The following is a 25,216-nucleotide window of genomic DNA, read 5'->3' as shown; positions in this document are numbered from 1 at the left end:
AGGGGATGAATGAGTCATACCCTCCGGTTGGCCAGGCCAATGCGGCGACGGCAACAGCAGCCTCGGCATCGGCCGAGGCATTCTTCTTGGAGGCTTCATCGTCAGCCATGGAGTCAATGCAGGGGAAGTAGTGGAAGCAGAGGCGGTCGGTGAAGGGGATGGATCAGGAGTAGTCGCGTCGAGACACACCCCAAAAACCTTATTGCCATTCTCCCGGGAAGGATCTCAAACGGCAGGGTTCTGGAGGCACTTGTGTAGGACCTTGAAGTATGTCTAGAGGGGGGGTGATTAGACTACTTAGCCAATTAAAAACTTAACCTTTTCCCAATTTTAGAGTTTGGCAGATTTTAGCTATCTTAGGACAAGTCAAGCAATCATCACACATTCAAGCAAGCATGCAAAGAGTATATAGGCAGCAGAAATTAAAGCATGCAACTTGCAAGAAAGTAAAGGGAAGGGTTTGGAGGATTCAAACGCAATTGGAGACACGGATGTTTTTGGCGTGGTTCCGATAGATGGTGCTATCATACATCCACGTTGATGGAGACTTCAACCCACGAAGGGTAACGGTTGCGCGAGTCCACGGAGGGCTCCACCCACGAAGGGTCCACGAAGAAGCAACCTTGTCTATCCCACCATGGCCGTCGCCCACGAAGGACTTTCCTCACTAGCGGTAGATCTTCACAATGTAGGCGATCTCCTTGCCCTTACAAACTCCTTGGTTCATGTCACACCCTAGCTAGTCATGCATTAGAGTGTTGCATCATGTTTACTCTTTCATCAGAAACTTGAAATGGGGATCTGTGAAACCCTCAGAATCATCTTGAAAATGACCCAAATGAAAATTTCTCCAAAATGATCCAAGAAAAATGCTCATGTTGCTCTCTGAAAATATTGGACAGAGATAAAAATCAAACCAATAATTTTAGTGGCTCATGGACATTTATTTTGGGCATTTTGAATTAATGCATAGGTATTTGCATTGGAATTATATTAATTATATATATTAATATATGCCCAAAAATTATGCCATTTGTAAAAGAGCTTTGGAATAATATATAAGGCTCCTGCAAAAATTGGCATAAGTTAAATAAATGATTTAATATATTAATTAAATCAAACCAAATGTCAGAAAATTTAAAAAAAACAGAAAGGAATACAGGAGGAGCTTACCTGGGCCCCTCCACTGTGCGGCCCAGCCAGCTGGCTGGCCCAGCCAGCAGCCGGCCCAGCCCACCTCCCTCCTCTGTCGTCTTCGTCCAGACAGAGGGAGGGGAGTGTGGCCGGCGCGCGCGCGCGCCACCGCGCCACGCCACCTGCTCGCCTGCTTGCCTGGCCTCCTCTCCTCGCCTCGATGGCCTGGACGACGCCACGCCTCTTCCTCTCTCTCTCTCACTCTCCCCCGGCTTCTCCCTCGCCCTCTCTCGCTCTCGGCCGAAGCACACCGTCGCCGCCGTTCGCCGTAGCCACTGACTCCGGCCACCCCTCGCTCCCCCGAGTAGCTCAGAAGCTCCGCCACAACTCCCTCTTCCTCCCCACCGCTCCACGAGTCCCCGGAAGCCCTGCATCGCCGCCTCGTCGCCGTTCCCCTCTTCGGACTCCGATCACCGTCGCCGACGAATTCGCCGTCTCCAGCGCGTCCCCGAGCCCACTTCGACGCCCACTGCAACCGCGGTGAGCCCACGAGTCGTTTCCCCCTCTCCTTCCCCTCGTTCCCTCACCGTAGCTGCATCTCCACCACGGCCGAACCTCCGCCGTCGCCGAGCTCGCCGTCGACGTAGCTCCGGTGACCATTTGGTCACCCCGACGAGTCCAACACGTTCGCAAGAACCAGTAGAGCCCCCCTAGCGCCTCACTTTGCTCGACTTCGAGCTCCAGCACCAATCCCGCGCACGACCGAACCCCGGCGGCCGCAGCCGAGCTCACCGCCGTCAACTCCGGCCACCCCGACCCCAACTGACTCCGCCAAGAGCCGCGGGTCGTCCTCAGCTTCACTCCGGTGGTCGCCACGGTCCATTTGGTGGCCGAAACAACCAAAACCACTATCGCCGCCGCACTGTTGGTCGCCGCCGGCCAGAACTCCGGCGAGCTGACGTGGCCTAGATGATTAACCACTAATCCACCACCCCCAGACGCTGACAGTGGGTCCCCAGGGCTTAGTCAAAGCTAACCAGCCCCGGGTCAACGCGGGATTAGCCCCTGGTCACTGACGTGTGGACCCCACACGTCAGGTTTGACCCGAGCCAGCCCTGTTGACCTGCTGATGTCACTGTGATGTCAGGCTGACGCAGTAAATGATATTTCTGGATTTAAATTAAATCAGGAATTCCAGAATATTAATTAAACTTCAAAAATTCATAACTTTTATTCTGTAACTCCAAATTGGACAAATTATATATGAAAAATGATCAGAAAAATCCAATCTATCCATCTGTACTATTTTCATGCATGATCAAACAAGTTAAATTGATGTTTTAATCAGAACAAGAAAAGGCACTTTAAAAGGCCATATTTGAATTTGAAATTTGAATCTTTGATTCAAATTTGTTCAAACCCTCCTGGCTTTAGTTGCATTAGCCCAACACACTCATATTGCCATGTTTCATGCATGCATCATATTGTTGCACATTGTTTGGTGATGCCTGTGTATCGTTATCCTTTGCGACAGGATCTGTCCCCGAGGAGTACCGGGATTACCCTAACGAAGAACCGTATCCGTGCAACGAACCATCAGGCAAGCAACCAACCATTTGATCATATCGATACAATCCCATGTTCTCGCTCCTGCTCTCTTTTACTGCATTAAGACAACGCGATTCAAACTGCTGTGTGCTGCGGTAGTTGAACCCATTTCCTCTGCATGACCTGTCATTGCCACAGTAACTAGATGAAACCCACTAGCATGTGTAGGAGTTGATTGAGCCTTATGTATGTGTTGTTCCTACCTTGCTATGCCTGCTATGCTTAGAGTCGTGTCAGGTCTGGTTCATCTGGGTGATGGGCTAGAGTGAAATGTTAATGTCGGTAATGAGAGTGGTGTGGTGAACACGATTTGGTAAAGGTATCGATGAGAGGCCATGTAGGAGTACATGGTGGGTTGTTTCATTGAAGCCGACCTTAAGCACTGAGATCTGTATGTGTGATTTAAGAATCAGCTACTACCATGCATTGGGCCCGAAACCAATGGACCCTCTCGACTTCTTATTCACCCTAGTTCTCCGTCCAGGAGTTGCAAATAGTTTCTGGTGTTTGTAGCCTACTGGAGGCCGTGGACAGCGCTGACCGTAGGGGTGGGCTGTGATGCGGTAGGTACGTGGCACGGTGTACCGAATACCCGTTAGGTATCTCGGGAACCCTGTTCACATCGTTCGGGGCCGTATGGGAAACCTCGGCCGGACTCCCTGCGGATGGAACCTGAATAGGCGATAAACCTGGACTGGAGGCTTAGGTGATTAGGTAGGTCGTGGCCGACACCCACGTTGGGCTTCCGCTTGAAGGTTGCCGAGTACATGTCGTGTAAACGACGGTAAGTGGTGAGAGCGTGTATGATGAAGTACACCCCTGCAGGGTTAACATGATCTATTCGAATAGCCGCGTCCGCGGTAAAGGACTACTTGGTTGCCTATACAGTTCATAGACAAGTAAATGGAAACTGATAAAAGCCTCGAGATAAGTGTGAGTGCCGAGGATGGCTCTTCCGTAGGAAGACGGAGGTGGATCCTCGGTAGTGTATTGAAGTGGTGAATAGTGGACTCGTGTGCGCAAAACAATTTCAAGTTGGAGTATCGTAGGATAGCCTAGCCAAGAGTCAAAGCTAGCTTGCTGCAATAACTCCACCAACCCTTCTTGATACTATGCATGTATGTAGGATCTGATGTAAGTCTTGCTGAGTACCTTTGTACTCATGTTGCTATAATCTACATTTTTACAGAAGACACTGCAACCCCTTCTGATGGGTTCTATGTAGACGTTGAGATCAACGAGTAGGCTAAAAGACCCAGGTGGTGACCCTGAGCTTGTGAAGGACCACATAGTATAGCCAGGCTTTCGAAGCCTCTTTTATTTTACTAGTTGTCTGTACTCAGACAAGTTACTTCCGCTGTTGGCTTGTATGATTGTATGACTTGTATGTTGGGTCGTGAGACCCGTACCTTTGTGTGTATGCTATGTAAGGCTCTCTGAGCCCTAAATAAAGTACTTGTGTCGTAGAGTCATGTTGTGATGCTTCGTTGTATTTGCACATATCGAGCATATTGTGTGTATGATTGAAATGCTTGGTATGTGTGGGATCTGACCATCTAGTTGTTTATCTTTAGTAGCCTCTCTTACCGGGAAATGTCTCCTAGTGTTACCGCTGAGCCATGGTAGCTTGCTACTGCTCTGGAACACTTAGGCTGGCCGGCATGTGTCCTTCTTCGTTCCTGTGTCTGTCCCTTAGGGGAAATGTCACGCATTGAGTACCGGAGTCCTGTTAGCCCGCTACAGCCCGGTTTACCGGAGTCCTGCTAGCCCAGTGCTACAGCCCGGACCCACTTGCTGATGACCGACACGTTCGAAGCTGGGTCATGGATGCCTGTCCCTGTAAGTCTGTGCCACTTTGGGTTTACAACTAGTCATGTCAGCCCGGGCTCTTTATCATATGGATGCTAGCGACACTATCATATACGTGAGCCAAAAGGCGCAAACGGTCCCGGGAAAAAGGTAAGACGACACCCGTGGGAATACCGTGCGTGAGGCCGCAAAGTGATATGAGGTGTTACCAGCTAGATCGATGTGACATCGAGTCGGGGTCCTGACAGCGTTGGCATCAGAGCCGGACTGCCTGTAGGTTCTCCAAGCCAAACTGGTCGATGTTGAGTCTAGAAATTCTTTAGTTATATGTAGGGGAATTGTTTGTGGGATGGAACATAAGGCTCTTTTTACTCCTTATACCTTATGACTTTCTGATCTGAGTCAGTCCATTCTTCCACCGGGGGTTAAGGAATTAGGATCTGTTCTCTCTATCAGGATCACGTGTTACTAATCAGTAGTACCTTATAAGTTTGATGGTTACAAGCCTAGTTCAGTTCTACTACCACATTATGTTGTTAGAATGGTTCCAGAACTTTGATATGATGATGTTGGGTGAGTACGAAATCCTTTGTCAAATGTCTCAATATCCTTTTTGAGCATTTACAGCTGTTATGCTGCCGAAATTTTGCTAGAAATTCTAATGCCTTTGCATTATGATTATTCTTTTAGATGGCCAATCGCGACCTCAATCAAGTGGTTCGCCTGACTCGATGCCTAGATGTACCCGGCCATACTGCTAAGTTGGTCAGGGTAATGACTGAGGCTGGATACCGCTGGTATCCTGAGTACACGGTCGAAGAGCAATTCCGAGATTTTAATCAAAGCCAGTATCTCTGCACTGTCAGGATATTTCCATCTTATCCTGGATCCACTGAGCCTCTTCACTGCTCCTATGGACTCGGGGTTACTATCGAGATGGCTGTGCAGGATGCCGCCTACTCTATGATGACCATTATGCGAGTCAGATCTGGTCTATTTCGGGACTCTGATTTCCGGTATATGCCAGGATCACTTCCGGGAGCACAAGGGTATCTCCAGGCTATCTATGCTGACTCCACTCAGGAGGATTCACGGACTCGCACCACTGCTGAGATGCTCGAGGATAAGGACCGTGAAAATCGGGCCTTAAGGTTAGAGCTCTTCAATACCCGTGCTGACCACTGGGCCACTTTGACTCGGTTCGCACCGGCGGTGCAAGCTGGATATTCAGATATGCGCGATCTCTATCCTGTGAGATCTGCTCTGCCAGACGTGATGGTGTGGCGTGATGTAGGAGGCATCACCCCACCTCGCGGTCCCCGCAGGCCACCGTTTGCTGGTCCACGACCTCATCCTAGCCCCTTTGGTCCACAAGCTCCGCGAGATCGTCTGTTTCCGGATGAACATGTTGAGCTTCCAGGCTATGGAGGTGACTTCTACGAGGACTACTACGGATCGGTCTGAGTTAGTAGTAGTACCACTAGTTCGCACTAGCTGTGTCGTCTATCGTCCCGCGTGACTCGTGGGATATGACCTAGTTTGTACTCTTTCCGGAGATGTAGAAAAATAATGTATAGGAGCTTGGAATGCCTCCGATGAGATGTAATCCTCTTTCACCGTTTTAGTACTTTGCTTGGTCTTGTACTAAACCTGTATGGTGAGTATGACGATGGAATAAAGAAGCAGTTTCTGTATCTACCATGTCATACGGATGATCATCTTGCATTTCGAGTTATTCCTTACATTCTATATCCTATGTCGGAATTTTATCATTCTGACTAAATCATTGTCTTGTTTACCTAGGATGGTCAACACGCGCGCTAACCCTGCTTCCCAAGAGCAGGCCGAAGGCAGTGAAGCCAGAAATGAACATCTGCCTCAACCTCTTTCACTAGCCGAGGTTATGATGGAAGCTGAGAGAAACAAACGGGAGACAAACCGTTTGTTGGAGCGTATTGAACAGAACACAGCACACCATCAGAGGGCTAACGTGGTGTCACTCAGTGATTTTATCAAATTACATCCACCCACGTTCCACCACTCCGTCGAGCCTCTCGACGCTGATGACTGGCTTCGCAGTATCTCTCACAAACTGCGTTCCGCGCTGGTAGCGGAGGCTGACAAGGTCACCTTCGCCGCATATCATCTTGAAGGCCCCGCCAGTCTATGGTGGGAGAATTATGGAGCTATGCGCCCCGCAGGCCATGTCACAACTTGGGCTGAATTCAGCGACGCTTTCCGTGAACATCACATTCCGGAGGGTCTCATGGACCGTAAGCGTGAAGAATTTTGCAATTTCACCCAAGGCCGACTTTCTGTGGATGTCTATAGCAGGGAGTTTGGTAATCTTGCACGATATGCAACCGAGGAAGTTTCTACTGACGCCAAGAAGCAAGCAAGGTTCCGTAAGGGCCTTAGTCCTGAGCTTCGTCGCGACCTCCGTCTGCATGAGTGCACATCCTTTTCGAAACTTGTCAACAAAGCCATCAGTGCTGAAACTGGTCAGACTGACTACGACGCAACACGCAAGCATGGACGTGACATGGGTTCCTCATCCGGTGCTGGTCCTCAGAAGCGCCGTGTGTGGGTACCCAACACCGCCCTGCCACCCAGGTTCACACCGAGGCCATCTTTCCAGGCGCCTCGCCCCGCTCAACAGTCTGCTCCAGCTAAGCCCTATGGGGGTCCAACCAATAATGCTCCTCCACGTACCAGTTCCGTGACTTGTTTCAAGTGTGGGGAATCTGGACATTATATGCGGGAGTGCCCCCAGACCAACCCCAATCAATCTGCTAAAGCTGTTGGCCGTGGCAAGCCGACAGGGAAAGTATTCCACGCTAAACCGGTCACCGCTTCACGTGGCCAGGTCAATTGTATCTCTGCCGAAGAAGCTCAAGAGGATCCCAACGTCGTTCTCGGTACGCTTCTTGTTAATTGCCACCCGGCATCTGTTCTTTTCGATACAGGAGCCTCTCATTCTTTTATATCTGAAAATTATGCTCGTTTGCATAACGTTGCATTCTGTGACTTGCCATCCTCCATGGTAATTCAAACTCCGGGATCCAAATGGCAAACTTCTAGAGTAAGCCATGGAAATGAAATCCAAGTCGATAGACTTGTTTTTCTTGCATCTTTGATAGCCCTTAAATCTTCAGATATTAATATCATTTTGGGTATGGACTGGATGTCAGCTCATCAAGCCAAAATTGATTGCTTCTCTAGGACTGTTCAACTCACCCATCCTTCGGGGAAGATAGTCAATGTTTTGGCCCGAATAGCCAAGCGACAATTATATTCTCTTAACGCCAACCCTTTGCCAGACCTTGAGGACGTTCCGATAGTCCGAGACTTTCCGGATGTCTTTCCAGAGGAATTGCCAGGTGTTCCACCTGACAGGGATGTTGAGTTTGTAATAGACCTCATCCCCGGAACCGTTCCGATTGCTAGAAGACCTTATAAGATGGCACCCCTAGAACTAGCCGAGCTTAAGAAACAACTCGATGAGTCCTTGAAAAAGGGTTTCATCCGCCCTAGTTCATCTCCGTGGGCTTGCCCCGTCCTATTCGTCAAGAAGAAGGATGGAACGGACCGGATGGTTGTTGATTACCGACCTGTCAATTTGGTCACAATCAAAAACAAATATCCACTTCCCAGGATCAACGACCTGTATGATCAGCTCGCTGGATCCTCAGTCTTCTCTAAGATGGATTTGAGGTTGGGCTACCATCAAATCAAAATCAGAAACGGGGACATTCCTAAAACGGCCTTTGTTACTCGTTATGGCCAATACGAGTACACCGTCATGTCCTTCGGTTTAACCAACGCACCAGCCACCTTTTCTCGGTTAATGAACTCAATCTTCATGGAGTATTTGGATAAATTCGTCGTAGTTTATCTTGATGATATACTCATCTACTCCAAGAACGAGGAAGAACATGCCGAACATCTAAGACTAGTGTTGCAGAAACTTCGAGAGCATCGCCTTTATGCCAAATTTTCAAAATGTGAATTCTGGTTGCCAGAAGTGACCTATCTGGGTCATGTAATATCTGGTAAAGGTATTGCTGTTAACCCTGAGCGAGTTCAAGCCGTCCTTGATTGGACTCCACCTGAATCGGTCAAGCAAGTTCGGAGTTTTCTAGGCTTAGCGAGCTATTGCCGTCGCTTTGTCGAGAACTTCTCCAAAGTTGCTAAACCCCTAACCGAACTCCTCAAGAAAGATAAGAAGTTCGAATGGACTCCACAATGTGAGCACAGTTTTCAGGAACTGAAAAGACGCCTGACTTCTGCTCCCGTGCTGGTACCGCCAGATTTCTCCAAGGACTTTGTTATCTACTGCGACGCCTCGCGACAAGGACTAGGTTGCATTCTCATGCAAGATCGACACGTAATTGCTTACGCTTCACGGCAATTGCACCCACATGAGGAGAATTATCCTACTCATGATCTAGAGCTTGCAGCCGTAGTCTATGCACTTAAGACCTGGCGACATTACCTCCTCGGTAATCGTTGCGAAATATTCACTGATCACCAAAGTCTGAAGTACATCTTCACCCAACCGGATCTGAATCTCAGGCAAAGACGTTGGGTTGAATTGATCACAGACTTCGACTTAGGAATAACCTATACCCCAGGGAAAGCCAACGTCATGGCTGATGCGCTAAGTCGTAAATCTTATTGTAACAACCTGATGTTACAACAGAGTCAACCGCTTCTCCATGAGGAATTTCGAAAACTTAACCTTCACATTGTACCTCAAGGTTTTCTCTCCACCTTGGTGGCAAAACCTACCCTTACGGATCAAATTATCAAAGCACAGAAGGTAGATCCGGGAATCTCCCGCATCAAGAGGAACATTCAGAAAGGAATTGCGGGTTGTTTCTCCATTGATGATCAAGGAGTCGTATACTTCGGGAATCGACTAGTGGTTCCCAAAGTGCGAAACCTGAGGCGTTTGATCCTTAAGGAAGCTCATGAATCTCCTCTCACCATTCATCCCGGTAGTACTAAAATGTATCAGGATCTACGCCAGAGGTTCTGGTGGACTAGGATGAAGAGAGAAATCGCTCAGTATATTGCTAATTGCGACGTCTGTCGTCGTGTAAAAGCAGAGCATCAACGGCCTGCTGGCACCCTTCAACCATTAGCTATTCCTGAATGGAAATGGGATAAAATTGGTATGGACTTCATTACCGGTTTTCCCAGGACCAAAAGAGGGAATAATGCTATTTTCGTCGTGGTCGATCGTCTTTCCAAAGTAGCCCATTTCTTACCTGTTCGTGAGAGTATAACCGCTAGTCAGCTGGCAGACTTATACATCTCCCGAATAGTGTCTCTCCATGGTGTTCCTTTGGAAATCAATTCGGATCGAGGAAGTCTTTTCACCTCTCGATTTTGGGAAAGTTTCCAAAATGCTATGGGAACTCGTCTCTCCTTTAGCACCGCTTTCCACCCCCAGTCAAGTGGTCAAGTGGAACGCGTCAACCAAATTCTAGAAGACATGCTTCGAGCCTCCGTTATCTCTTTCGGAATGGATTGGGAGAAGTGCCTTCCATTTGCCGAATTCGCTTACAACAACAGCTATCAATCTAGCTTGGGTAAAGCCCCTTTTGAAGTTCTCTATGGACGACGATGTCGAACACCCCTTAACTGGTCAGAGACCGGGGAAAGACAATTCTTTGGCCCGGATATGATTCAGGAAGCAGAAGAACAAGTTCGTATCGTTCGTGAAAAGTTGAAAACAGCCCAATCCCGTCAAAAGAGTCAATATGACCGAAAACATAAGGCTATGACTTTCGAGGTTGACGAGAAGGCTTACCTTCGGGTCACCCCTCTGAAGGGAACCCATCGTTTCGGTATCAAAGGCAAATTGGCTCCTCGTTACATTGGACCTTTTCGCATTCTTGCCAAACGAGGAGAAGTTGCCTACCAGTTGGAACTACCTCCGCACCTCTCCAGAGTTCACGATGTCTTCCACGTTTCTCAACTCAGGCGTTGCTTCTCGGATCCTATCCGCGAAGTGGACCACGAAACGCTTGATCTCCAAGATAATCTTACATATCGAGAGTACCCCATTCGTATCCTCGATCAGGCCGAACGTACCACGCGACGTCATAATATCAAGTTTCTCAAGGTTCAATGGTCGCACCATTCTGAAGATGAAGCAACTTGGGAAAGGGAGGATCGTCTTCGACTTGAATATCCCGCCTTCTTCTCGGAGGAACCCAAATCTCGGGACGAGATTCTTTTGAGTGGGGGTGAGTTGTCACACCCTAGCTAGTCATGCATTAGAGTGTTGCATCATGTTTACTCTTTCATCAGAAACTTGAAATGGGGATCTGTGAAACCCTCAGAATCATCTTGAAAATGACCCAAATGAAAATTTCTCCAAAATGATCCAAGAAAAATGCTCATGTTGCTCTCTGAAAATATTGGACAGAGATAAAAATCAAACCAATAATTTTAGTGGCTCATGGACATTTATTTTGGGCATTTTGAATTAATGCATAGGTATTTGCATTGGAATTATATTAATTATATATATTAATATATGCCCAAAAATTATGCCATTTGTAAAAGAGCTTTGGAAAAATTGGCATAAGTTAAATAAATGATTTAATATATTAATTAAATCAAAACAAATGTCAGAAAATTTAAAAAAAACAGAAAGGAATACAGGAGGAGCTTACCTGGGCCCCTCCACTGTGCGGCCCAGCCAGCTGGCTGGCCCAGCCAGCAGCCGGCCCAGCCCACCTCCCTCCTCTGTCGTCTTCGTCCAGACAGAGGGAGGGGAGTGTGGCCGGCGCGCGCGCGCGCCACCGCGCCACGCCACCTGCTCGCCTGCTTGCCTGGCCTCCTCTCCTCGCCTCGATGGCCTGGACGACGCCACGCCTCTTCCTCTCTCTCTCTCACTCTCCCCCGGCTTCTCCCTCGCCCTCTCTCGCTCTCGGCCGAAGCACACCGTCGCCGCCGTTCGCCGTAGCCACTGACTCCGGCCACCCCTCGCTCCCCCGAGTAGCTCAGAAGCTCCGCCACAACTCCCTCTTCCTCCCCACCGCTCCACGAGTCCCCGGAAGCCCTGCATCGCCGCCTCGTCGCCGTTCCCCTCTTCGGACTCCGATCACCGTCGCCGACGAATTCGCCGTCTCCAGCGCGTCCCCGAGCCCACTTCGACGCCCACTGCAACCGCGGTGAGCCCACGAGTCGTTTCCCCCTCTCCTTCCCCTCGTTCCCTCACCGTAGCTGCATCTCCACCACGGCCGAACCTCCGCCGTCGCCGAGCTCGCCGTCGACGTAGCTCCGGTGACCATTTGGTCACCCCGACGAGTCCAACACGTTCGCAAGAACCAGTAGAGCCCCCCTAGCGCCTCACTTTGCTCGACTTCGAGCTCCAGCACCAATCCCGCGCACGACCGAACCCCGGCGGCCGCAGCCGAGCTCACCGCCGTCAACTCCGGCCACCCCGACCCCAACTGACTCCGCCAAGAGCCGCGGGTCGTCCTCAGCTTCACTCCGGTGGTCGCCACGGTCCATTTGGTGGCCGAAACAACCAAAACCACTATCGCCGCCGCACTGTTGGTCGCCGCCGGCCAGAACTCCGGCGAGCTGACGTGGCCTAGATGATTAACCACTAATCCACCACCCCCAGACGCTGACAGTGGGTCCCCAGGGCTTAGTCAAAGCTAACCAGCCCCGGGTCAACGCGGGATTAGCCCCTGGTCACTGACGTGTGGACCCCACACGTCAGGTTTGACCCGAGCCAGCCCTGTTGACCTGCTGATGTCACTGTGATGTCAGGCTGACGCAGTAAATGATATTTCTGGATTTAAATTAAATCAGGAATTCCAGAATATTAATTAAACTTCAAAAATTCATAACTTTTATTCTGTAACTCCAAATTGGACAAATTATATATGAAAAATGATCAGAAAAATCCAATCTATCCATCTGTACTATTTTCATGCATGATCAAACAAGTTAAATTGATGTTTTAATCAGAACAAGAAAAGGCACTTTAAAAGGCCATATTTGAATTTGAAATTTGAATCTTTGATTCAAATTTGTTCAAACCCTCCTGGCTTTAGTTGCATTAGCCCAACACACTCATATTGCCATGTTTCATGCATGCATCATATTGTTGCACATTGTTTGGTGATGCCTGTGTATCGTTATCCTTTGCGACAGGATCTGTCCCCGAGGAGTACCGGGATTACCCTAACGAAGAACCGTATCCGTGCAACGAACCATCAGGCAAGCAACCAACCATTTGATCATATCGATACAATCCCATGTTCTCGCTCCTGCTCTCTTTTACTGCATTAAGACAACGCGATTCAAACTGCTGTGTGCTGCGGTAGTTGAACCCATTTCCTCTGCATGACCTGTCATTGCCACAGTAACTAGATGAAACCCACTAGCATGTGTAGGAGTTGATTGAGCCTTATGTATGTGTTGTTCCTACCTTGCTATGCCTGCTATGCTTAGAGTCGTGTCAGGTCTGGTTCATCTGGGTGATGGGCTAGAGTGAAATGTTAATGTCGGTAATGAGAGTGGTGTGGTGAACACGATTTGGTAAAGGTATCGATGAGAGGCCATGTAGGAGTACATGGTGGGTTGTTTCATTGAAGCCGACCTTAAGCACTGAGATCTGTATGTGTGATTTAAGAATCAGCTACTACCATGCATTGGGCCCGAAACCAATGGACCCTCTCGACTTCTTATTCACCCTAGTTCTCCGTCCAGGAGTTGCAAGTAGTTTCTGGTGTTTGTAGCCTACTGGAGGCCGTGGACAGCGCTGACCGTAGGGGTGGGCTGTGATGCGGTAGGTACGTGGCACGGTGTACCGAATACCCGTTAGGTATCTCGGGAACCCTGTTCACATCGTTCGGGGCCGTATGGGAAACCTCGGCCGGACTCCCTGCGGATGGAACCTGAATAGGCGATAAACCTGGACTGGAGGCTTAGGTGATTAGGTAGGTCGTGGCCGACACCCACGTTGGGCTTCCGCTTGAAGGTTGCCGAGTACATGTCGTGTAAACGACGGTAAGTGGTGAGAGCGTGTATGATGAAGTACACCCCTGCAGGGTTAACATGATCTATTCGAATAGCCGCGTCCGCGGTAAAGGACTACTTGGTTGCCTATACAGTTCATAGACAAGTAAATGGAAACTGATAAAAGCCTCGAGATAAGTGTGAGTGCCGAGGATGGCTCTTCCGTAGGAAGACGGAGGTGGATCCTCGGTAGTGTATTGAAGTGGTGAATAGTGGACTCGTGTGCGCAAAACAATTTCAAGTTGGAGTATCGTAGGATAGCCTAGCCAAGAGTCAAAGCTAGCTTGCTGCAATAACTCCACCAACCCTTCTTGATACTATGCATGTATGTAGGATCTGATGTAAGTCTTGCTGAGTACCTTTGTACTCATGTTGCTATAATCTACATTTTTACAGAAGACACTGCAACCCCTTCTGATGGGTTCTATGTAGACGTTGACATCAACGAGTAGGCTAAAAGACCCAGGTGGTGACCCTGAGCTTGTGAAGGACCACATAGTATAGCCAGGCTTTCCAAGCCTCTTTTATTTTACTAGTTGTCTGTACTCAGACAAGTTACTTCCGCTGTTGGCTTGTATGATTGTATGACTTGTATGTTGGGTCGTGAGACCCGTACCTTTGTGTGTATGCTATGTAAGGCTCTCTGAGCCCTAAATAAAGTACTTGTGTCATAGAGTCATGTTGTGATGCTTCGTTGTATTTGCACATATCGAGCATATTGTGTGTATGATTGAAATGCTTGGTATGTGTGGGATCTGACCATCTAGTTGTTTATCTTTAGTAGCCTCTCTTACCGGGAAATGTTTCCTAGTGTTACCGCTGAGCCATGGTAGCTTGCTACTGCTCTGGAACACTTAGGCTGGCCGGCATGTGTCCTTCTTCGTTCCTGTGTCTGTCCCTTAGGGGAAATGTCACGCATTGAGTACCGGAGTCCTGTTAGCCCGCTACAGCCCGGTTTACCGGAGTCCTGCTAGCCCAGTGCTACAGCCCGGACCCACTTGCTGATGACCGACACGTTCGAAGCTGGGTCATGGATGCCTGTCCCTGTAAGTCTGTGCCACTTTGGGTTTACAACTAGTCATGTCAGCCCGGGCTCTTTATCATATGGATGCTAGCGACACTATCATATACGTGAGCCAAAAGGCGCAAACGGTCCCGGGAAAAAGGTAAGACGACACCCGTGGGAATACCGTGCGTGAGGCCGCAAAGTGATATGAGGTGTTACCAGCTAGATCGATGTGACATCGAGTCGGGGTCCTGACAGTTCAACTCCACAATCTTGTCGGAGGCTCCCAAGTGACACCTAGCCAATCTAGGAGACACCACTCTCCAAGAAGTAACAAATGGTGCGTTGATGATGAACTCCTTACTCTTGTGCTTCAAATGATAGTCTCCCCAACACTCAACTCTCTCTCATAGGATTTGGATCTGGTGGAAAGAAGATTTGAGTGGAAAGCAACTTGGGAAGGCTAGAGATCAAGATTCATATGGTAGGAATGGAATATCTTGGCCTCAACACCTGAGTAGGTGGTTCTCTCTCAGAAATGGTAACTTGGAAGTGTAGATTTAGTCTGATGGCTCTCTCCACGAATGAAGAGGAGGTGGAGGGGTATATATAGCCTCGACACAAAATCTAACCATTACACACAATTTACCAAACTCGGTGGGACCAATTCAACAGACTCGGTCGGACCGATTTAGTAAACCTAGTGACCGTTAGGATTTTTGGTGGGACTGACATGCAACTCGGTGAGACCGATATGGTTAGAGTTAGGGCATAACGTAATCTCGGTAAGACCGATTACACAAACTCGGTGACACCGATTTTGGTAACAAGCTTTCCAGAGAGTTGGTCAGGTAAACTCGATGGGACAGATTTGCTCTTTTCGGTGAGACCAAAATGTTACAAAAGGGAAACAGTGAGTTTACATTTCAATCTCGGTGGGAACGATCACTCACTTCGGTTAGACCGAAATGTTACAGAGGGAAACAGAGAGATTACAATCCCATCTTGGTGAGACCGAGATCCCTATCGGTAAGACCGATTTGCTTAGGGTTTGTGGAAGTGGCTATGACTTTTGAAATCGGTGGCGCCGGATAGGAAGAATCGGTGTGACCAATTTTGGCTTTAGTTTTAGGTCATTTGTGGATGTGAGAAAGTAGCTGACAGTTTTGGAGCATATCACTAAGCACATGAAGCAAGAGGCTCATTAAGCAACACCTCATCCCTCCTTGATAGTATTGGCTTTTCCTATAGACTCAATGTGATCTTGGATCACTAAAATATAAAATGAATAGTCTTGAGCTTTTGAGCTTGAGCCAATCCTTTGTCCTTAGTATTTTGAGGGATCCACTTTCATCGTCCATGCCATGCCATTCATTGAGCTTTCCTAAAATAATAGTCTTGGAATAGCATTAGCTCAATGAGCTATATGTTGTTATGAATTACCAAAACCACCTAGGGATAGTTTCACTTTCAATCTCCCCCTTTTTGGTAATTGATGACAACATATAGATCAAAGCTTCGACAAATGATAATAGTATTTAACAACATCGTCGCTTTGAGAAGTATGTGATAAGCAAGAGCTCCCCCTAAATTTGTGCATAGTTTAAGATTTGCTTTGGACTGCAAATGCACAAGGAATTAGGCTCATGGGTTACTCTTCCATGTCACATACATCTTGGTGGAGCGCTCAAAATAATAAAGATTGAATACATTGCACTCATCACCAAGCAAAGTGAATGATCACATAGGATAGATAAGATAATATCATCAAACATGCATAAGTGTAGCTTATGATCAAACACATGATCATCAATGTCTCACATCATAGTATCTCAAGCAATCAAAAGCAAACAAGTTTAACCACCAAATCAAAGCAAGAGAGAACAAAAGCAACACTCTCTCTCTCTCGAAGCCTATGATCTATACATTTTTCTCCACCTTTGGCAACAAGTTACCAAAAAGTTCATAGAAAATGCATAGTGCTAGATCAACTCTTAGGCTTGATCTTCAGGTGGTGGTGTCCGGATAACTCCAAGAACGAAGGCTTCAGTTGAAGTAGAGGGTGCTGGAGTTGATGCTGGAGCTGGTTGCACTAGAGCTGTAGGGGTTGTAGCTGGTGCAGATTATGTGCCTCTGGTGTCTGTCACAGGCACTGCAACTGACCTTTGGGCTCTAGGCACTCTGGCAAATACATTTGTGGTATTCTTTCCCTTCCTCTCCTGCATGTCATCCTGTAGCTGCTCCACAACTGACTAAATCTCAGTTACTTTGACATCTAGGTCATGGAATTTGAGTTCCATGATTCTTTCCAAGCTCTCTTGATTCTGAGTGAGGGTGGCCAATCCCTTCTCAATCCTCGGAGTTGATGCTATCAAGTAACCAATCTGCTCCTGCTTGTTCTTCAATAAATACTCGGATGCCTCCTCTTGAGTTGGCATCTTGGCAGCCTTCTCCTTCCTTGCCTTCTCCTTCTTCTCTTGAGCTTGAACTGATGATGGATCATTCTCATTCATGACAACCTGATTGTCCTCAAAGTCTGGATAAAGTGGAAAATGTTCCTTATCCAATTGATATTTCCCTGTGCCCATCTTTGAGTTAATCAACTCCTGAATCTGAGGGGCATATCCACAGCTCCTCTTCTGATCTGCTGCAGTCCTCTTAATGGTCTCTATCATAAGGCTCATGACTTTGAATTTCTGTGGCACATCAAACACATGCAACATGTTGATTGCATGCCCTCTGATCATGTTGTGGTCACCAGACTTAGGCAACAGAGTGTGCCTTAGGATCCAATTGATAGTTGGCAGCCCTCACAGAAGGAAGTGGACTGATCCAAACTTATGTGTTTCAACAGCTTTGTCTAGGATCTCCTTGTACATGTGTGCCATGGAATTGTGGTCCATCTTCTTCTTGGCATAAATATCCAGGTCATCTTCATCTTCCTTTGGGGCATTGATCAGACTTGCCCATTCCTCAACAGTGGACTGGTACATTGTACCTTCAGACATCCAAACTATCCTCCCATCTGGATAGAAGTGAGTTGTGGAGTAGAATTGCATGATAAGTTCATCATTCCAGTTGGTGAGCTTTTGCCCAACATAATCTGCAACTCCACAAACAACAAAACTATCTTGCACTCCAGGATAGTGCTCTTCATTGTCCTTTATGTAGGTCCAGTCGACCCATCTCATATCACATACTATGGGCTTCTTATCCAACAAGATTGTCTCATAGAAGTCCTGATGTTCCTTTGTATGGAACCTGTAGTCAACAGCAGTTGTTCTCCTTGAGGCATATGGATCTGACATCCTCCATATTCTCAACCCTGAGTCCTTCCTGATCCTCGTGTCCTCAGCCACAGGATGGGCATCATTGTGGTCTGGTATCTTGGGCTTGAGCTTCCTTAGGACCTGTCCTTCTTCATTTTCCTCATCAGCAACATTAGGCACTGTGGCCTTGTTCTTCTCAGCAGCTGGAATACTCCTGGTATTCCTCTTTGGTGCAAGCTTGGCCTTGGGGGCAGCTTTGGGTGCTTCCTTGGGCTTAGATGTTGCAGCCCCTGATCTAATAGCATCACCCATAAGCTTTGGTGCCTTGGGTGCTAGTGCAGCAACCTCTTCTTCCACTTCAGAGTCTCTTCTCATTGAGGGCTTTCCAAGAACATGGGAAGTTGTGGTTCTTGCTCTCTTCTTCTTCTTATCCTGAGCAGCTTCATCCTCTGATTCAATGGTAAACTTCATAGTTTCTCCAGTAGGGACTTTCTGGGATTTGGAAGTTGTGACTTTCTTTGCAGGTGCCACTTTGGGTTCAGTCTGTTCAGACACTTGAGTGGACCTTCTGACCTTGGGCATAGGTGTCCTCTTGGCAGGAACTTTCTTATTTAGTCCAGGCTTTGTGCTATGTGCTGAGCCATACTCATTTTTGAGCACTACTTTCTTGGAGGTAGCCTCATCTTCAGCTGCCACATAGTCCTCATCTTTAGAGTCTAAAGTTCTCTTCCTCCTTTGCCTGGTAGCAGCCTTAGGCAGATTACTTGGAGTGCTCCTGCTCCCATCATCTGAAGAACTTGAGGGACTAGTGCCCTTACTCATGTCAATCTGCTCTTCTGACCTATTCTGGCTGTCACTCTGGTCTAACATGCTGCAAACACTGACTGCTGACCCTGTGAAGAGTTATAGATGAGATAGAATGGATGAGCATCACAAAATGCAGAGATTTTTGCCAAAGAATGACTCAAAAATTCAGTTTTAGTTTTCCAAAGAAAGCATTCGGATCAACCGATTTTCAAACTCGTGATACCGAAGCAGTTTTGGAACCTAAACTGATGAACTCGGTTGGACCGAGTCACAGTTTGGTGGCACCGAGACTGCTAGGGTTTCACAAAGTCCTAAAATCGGTCTCACTGATTAGCAATTCCCGGTCAGACCGAGAGTTACTAGTGCAATGGCATAAGCCAAATCGGTGGGACCGAGTTTTTCAACTCGGTGGGTCCAAGATGGTTTCCGCGGAAACCTAACCCTAAAATTTCGAATCTCATCTAATCTACAGACTGCGTTTACTGTATAGGAGTGTTTCAATCATGGCAAGAATCAATAAGAACACAATGTGCTAGGAATCGGACGAGGATAGCACAGTGATCGAGTCCATACCCTAGCTTGGCGATGAACTCGCTACGACGGCAACGGCGGGGTTGAAATCCGTTGACGGTGGCGGAGACCAGCGACAGGAGGCGGCTGGCGATGAGGAGACGATCCGGAGACCCTACATGGCAGAGTGAGCTATTGCGCAGGCGAAGGGGTTCGGAGGAATTTCCAAATTTTTGCTCGTGACTATATATTGCCGGACCCTGTCGGTGTGACCGAGTGGAACAACTCAGTGGCACCGAGATGCATAACTGTGTACAGTTACAGCAACTCGGTGTGACCGAAAAGTTCAAATCGGTTGCACTGAGATTGAAAACTCAGATCGACTTAATGATCTCGGTAGGACCGAAATGGAGGAATCGGTCAGACCGAGAATCACAAAGAAGTTTTGGAAGTTTAAGTCTATGACGAATCGGGGACTCTGAGTGCTCCTCACACAGAGTGGTTCGAATTTGACTTGATTAAATTTTGTGATGTAGCATGAATAGAGTTTGAGACGAGAAAAGCATAGATAGCTAGAGAAGGTTCTTAGGCATTCTTGTCCATCCACTTGGCAAAAAGAAAAGAAACCCAAACAATCAAAGCAACAAGTGGATGTCCTCGAATGAGTAAAATATGCACCAACATGCTCACACAATAAGATGGCAAATGAAATATGTGGCAAAGCATGCACAACCAATTCTAGCATCTATCAAACAATTGACGATGACTAGGTCATCTATATATGAGTATATTGACTTAGGAGTCAAATGAAAACATTTGATCATAGGTCATACTCATCATTTAAGCTCAAGTGGGGTTACCAATTTTACATAATGCATTGATGTGTTCACACCATTAGAGTTGCTTTGACTCAATTCTTAGAGTTAAGCTCCCCCTAGATGTGAGAACCCCTTTTAGAGGGATGAACTAACCTTGGGTTTTGTCGATGATGACTTCATGTAGGTGTTGAAGATGTGGATGCTCAGTGTTGATGTAGATCATTTGGAGCAATCCTTTGGAGTGAGTTGCACTTTCAACTTACCTACATGGGTTAGTCCCACAAGGAACAAACAAGAATATACATAGACATAGAGTGAAGCACACACAAGATGATGTCCATGAAATCATTAGGTTACCTTGTCCCTTGCCTTACCAACATGAGGGTTTGTGACTCCTTGAACTAGTGCAAGATGTGGAAGTTGATTGCACTTGCTCTTGCCATAATGATATGAGTGAAGAATGTTGGCGGAGTCACCCTCAAAAACTCTCTAGTTCTTCTTCTTCGGGATCCACATCATCTTGATGGGAATCCTTGGAGTTGTAGTTGTACTTGATGAAGTAGAACTTGACATAGTCTTGGGAACCCACTTGAATGAGGCCTTAGGTGCTTCTTCAAATGCATCAATCTCTTCTTGAAGCTTGTCCTTGCCTTTGTTCTTGTGGTCTTGTGGTGGAAGATCATCTTGTGCTTGTGTTCCCTTGAAGGAAGTAGGATCATACTTCTCTTGTTGAGGAACAAACTTCTTATTGGGGTATTGATCTTCTTCCCACTCAACTCCATTGGCATTGAACTTTCGTTCAAAACCAACACCTTGATTCTTCCGGTGCCTTCCTTGCTTGCGTACAATTTCCTCGAATTGCTTACTCCCGGCAAGGCTCTTGTAAACACCTTTCTCTATAATTCCCTTCAATAAGCTATTTTCTTGATCAAGTGTAACTTGGCTAAGAGAATCATTAGTGGAATCAAGAGAACTACTAGAAGCAACAATATTGGATTTGACATTATTATTGTTACTACTAGAGGAAGTATCTTTCTTGTACTTGTTACTAGACTTGACTTGAGGCATGTTTGTAGATAAGAGTAAACGCTTGGCAATGTAAGAAGAACTTTTCTTACGGAGATCATCATTGATTGCTTTCAAGAACTCATGCTCTTGCTCAAGATTGAGCTTTTCAAAGTGTAACTTCTCATGATCCCTTAAAAGTTCTCGATGATCTTCGAAGATAGTTTCATGAGCCAACTTAAAAGTGTTTAGTTCTTTAGTTAGGTGCTCAATATTCTCCTTATCATTGTCATTCGTTTTATCTTGATTAGCATGATTAATTGACGTTTCATCATAGTATTCATCACTAGAGTTGTCAACAATTAAATCATCATCCACAAGCAAGTCATCTTCATCACTATTGATATCAACATACTCAGGATGTGTTACCTTTGGACCTTTGGCCATGAAGCATCTTCCAATTCCTTCATTTGGTGAATCACATATGTCGTAGGAGTTGGTTGACACAAGAGCTAGACCGGCAACACCTTCATCATGAGTATATTCGGAGTCGGAGTGATAGCTTCTCTCGGAGTGATTGTCGGAGTCGGAGTCGGATACCCATTCACCAACATGAGCTTGATGTCTTCGTTTTGTGTATAAGGATGGCAATTTTATCCATGGACATGGATATTCATGGATATCCGACCCGAATGGATAGGGTTTGGATATGCTTTTGTGTCCATGGGCAGCGCCCAAACCCGACCCGATTGTTCATGGGTAGGGCATGGATATACCCCAACCCGACCCAATAGAATGACTTAATGGGAACAAATCTGCTACCCCTGCCCCATGTTCACATCTCCCACGGCAATTTAACACTTTTTTTATCTAAAACATGCATAAGAAATTACATTGTAACTTTTATAAGTTGAGAGTCAATCCCCTTCGAAACATACTCCAACACCCCTTCCCTTATTTTTATCTCCTTCGTAAATGATTCATCATTCTCATCTATTAGAAAAATACTAAATGATCTTAGGTTGTTATTGGATGTTGATTTACCATAAGTGAAGCCTAGCCTACCACGAGGTGAAGAATGGAAGAGTTTATGTTAGTATTGTGTTAAGTCTTATTTATATGTCTCGAGAGGACCCAATGGATATCCAGTGGATATGGATATCCATCGAATTTGGACATGGACATAATTTTTCACCCATGGATTTTTTCATGGGTGGGCAAAGACTGTCTTCATGGATATGGATATGGATCTGATATTGTTCAACCCGATCCAAACCCGACCCATTGCCATCCTTATTTGTGTAGCTCCTTGATGACTTGTCCTTCCTTTCTGAATCCTTGCTTCTCCGTGAGGGTCTTTGTTCATAATGATCATCTCTACTCCTCCTCTCTCTTGGTGGTGATTCTTCTCTTTTGCTTCTTCTTCTTGGAGAATCTTCTCTTATTTTGTAGGGTGCCGTACACTCATTGGAATAGTGTCCGGGTCTCCCACAATTGTAGCAATTGCGCTCTCGACTAGAAGATCTTTTCTCGTTGTAAGACCTTGACTTGGAGCTTCTTTCTTTGCTTCTACTCTTGTAGAATTTGTTGAAGTTCTTCACCATTAAGCTCAATTCTTCATTGAAGGTTTGTTTCTCACTTGATGATGTGGGGGCTTCACTTGAGGCTTTGTAAGCACCACTTGACTTGTTGTGAAGTTCCTCCTTATCCTTGAGTGACATCTCATGAGCAACAATTCTTCCAATGACTTCCGTTGGCTTGAGAACTTTGTAGTTTGGCATCATTTGGATCAATGTGCACACGGTGTCATACTTTCCATCCAATGTTCTTAGGATCTTCTTGATGATGAATTTGTCGGTCATCTCTTCACTCCCTAAGCCGGCAATCTCATTTGTGATACGAGCAAGCCTAGAGTACATTTCAGCGACACCTTCACCATCCTTCATTTTGAACTTGTCAAGCTGAATTTGGAGTACATCCAACTTGGATTCCGTGACGGATTAGGTACCTTCATGCATATCAATCAAAGTATCCCAAATTTCCTTTGCATTCTCAAGACGGCTGATTTTGTTGAATTCTTCGGGGCACAATCCGTTGAAGATGATATCACAAGCTTGAGCGTTGTATTGCAGCATCTTCAATTCTTCCGCATTAGCTTCACGGTTCGGTTCTCTCCCATCAAAGAATTCACCTTGCAAGCCAATACAAATAATTGCCCAAACGGCGGGGTTATGTCCGAGAATATGCTTTTTCATCTTATGCTTCCAACTAGCAAAATTAGTACCATCAAAGTAAGGACCTCTACGGTGATAATTTCCCTCGCTAGACGCCATACTCTCCTAGGTTGTGAAACCAAGGCTATGACCACCAAAAGCTATGGAAATCAAAGCAAATGGAGACCAAAGCTCTGATACCACTTGTAGGACCTTGAATTATGTCTAGAGGGGGGGTGATTAGACTACTTGACCAATTAAAAACTTAACCTTTTCACAATTTTAGAGTTTGGCAGATTTTAGCTATCTTAGGACAAGTCAAGCAATCATCACACAATTCAAGCAAGCATGCAAAGAGTATATAGGCAGCGGAAATTAAAGCATGCAACTTGCAAGAAAGTAAAGGGAAGGGTTTGGAGGATTCAAATGCAATTGGAGACACAGATGTTTTTGGCGTCGTTCCGATAGGTGATGCTATCGTACATCCAAGTTGATGGAGACTTCAACCCACGAAGAGTAACGGTTGCGTGAGTCCACGGAGGGCTCCACCCACGAAGGGTCCACGAAGAAGCAACCTTGTCTATCCCACCGTGGTCGTCGCCCACGAAGGACTTGCCTCACTAGCGGTAGATCTTCACGAAGTAGGCGATCTCCTTGCCCTTACAAACTCCTTGGTTCAACTCCACAATCTTGTCGAAGGCTCCCAAGTGACACCTAGCCAATCTAGGAGACACCACTCTCCAAGAAGTAACAAATGATGCGTTGATGATGAACTGCTTGCTCTTGTGCTTCAAATGATAGTCTCCCCAACACTCAACTCTCTCTCATAGGATTTGGATCTGGTGGAAAGAAGATTTGAGTGGAAAGCAACTTGGGGAAGGCTAGAGATCAAGATTCATATGGTAGGAATGGAATATCTTGGCCTTAACACATGAGTAGGTGGTTCTCACGCAGAAATGGTAAGTTGGAAGTGTAGGTTTAGTCTGATGGCTCTCTCCACGAATGAAGAGGAGGTGGAGGGGTATATATATCCTCCACACAAAATCTAACCATTACACACAATTTGCCAAACTCGGTGGGACCGATTCAATAGACTCGGTCGGACCAATTTAGTAAACCTAGTGACCGTTAGGATTTTCGGTGGGACTGACATGCAACACGGTGAGACCGATTTTGGTAATAAGCTTTCCAGAGAGTTGGTCAGGTAAACTCGGTGGGACCGATTTGCTCTTTTCGTTGAGACCGAAATGTTACAAAAGGGAAACAGTGAGTTTACATTGCACTCTCGGTGGGACCGATCGCTCACTTCGGTTAGACCGAAACATTACGAAGGGAAACAGAGAGATTACAATCCCATCTCGGTGAGACCGAGATCCCTATCGGTAAGACCGATTTGCTTAGGGTTTGTGGCAGTGGCTATGACTTTTGAAATCTGTGGCGCCGGATAGGAAGAATCGGTGTGACCGATTTTGGATTTAGGTTTAGGTCATTTGTGGATGTGAGAAAGTAGCGGAGGGTTTTGGAGCATATCACTAAGCACATGAAGCAAGAGGCTCATTAAGCAACACCTCATCCCTCCTTGATAGTATTGGCTTTTCCTATAGACTCAATGTGATCTTGGATCACTAAAATATAAAATGAAGATTCTTGAGCTTTTGAGCTTGAGCTAATCCTTTGTCCTTAGTATTTTGAGGGATCCACTTTCATCATCCATGCCATGCCATTCATTGAGCTTTCCTGAAATAATAGTCTTGGAATAGCATTAGCTCAATGAGCTATATGTTGTTATGAATTACGAAAACCACCTAGGGATAGTGGCACTTTCAACCTGCTCTCCCAACCAACCGTGCACGTGGTCATCGGGATGGGATCGCCGGAAGCAGCACAGAGAGAGGAACAGTAGATGATGGCTAGAGTTGTACAAGAGGGAGTGAGTGAAAGTTAGGGTTCACTCCACTGGCCGGTGCCTTCTTATATGGCCGTCGG

This window comes from Triticum aestivum, chromosome 6B (assembly GCF_018294505.1).
Source record: "Triticum aestivum cultivar Chinese Spring chromosome 6B, IWGSC CS RefSeq v2.1, whole genome shotgun sequence".
NCBI classification, from domain to species: domain Eukaryota; kingdom Viridiplantae; phylum Streptophyta; class Magnoliopsida; order Poales; family Poaceae; genus Triticum; species Triticum aestivum.
Note: the sequence above shows the minus strand (reverse complement) of the source record.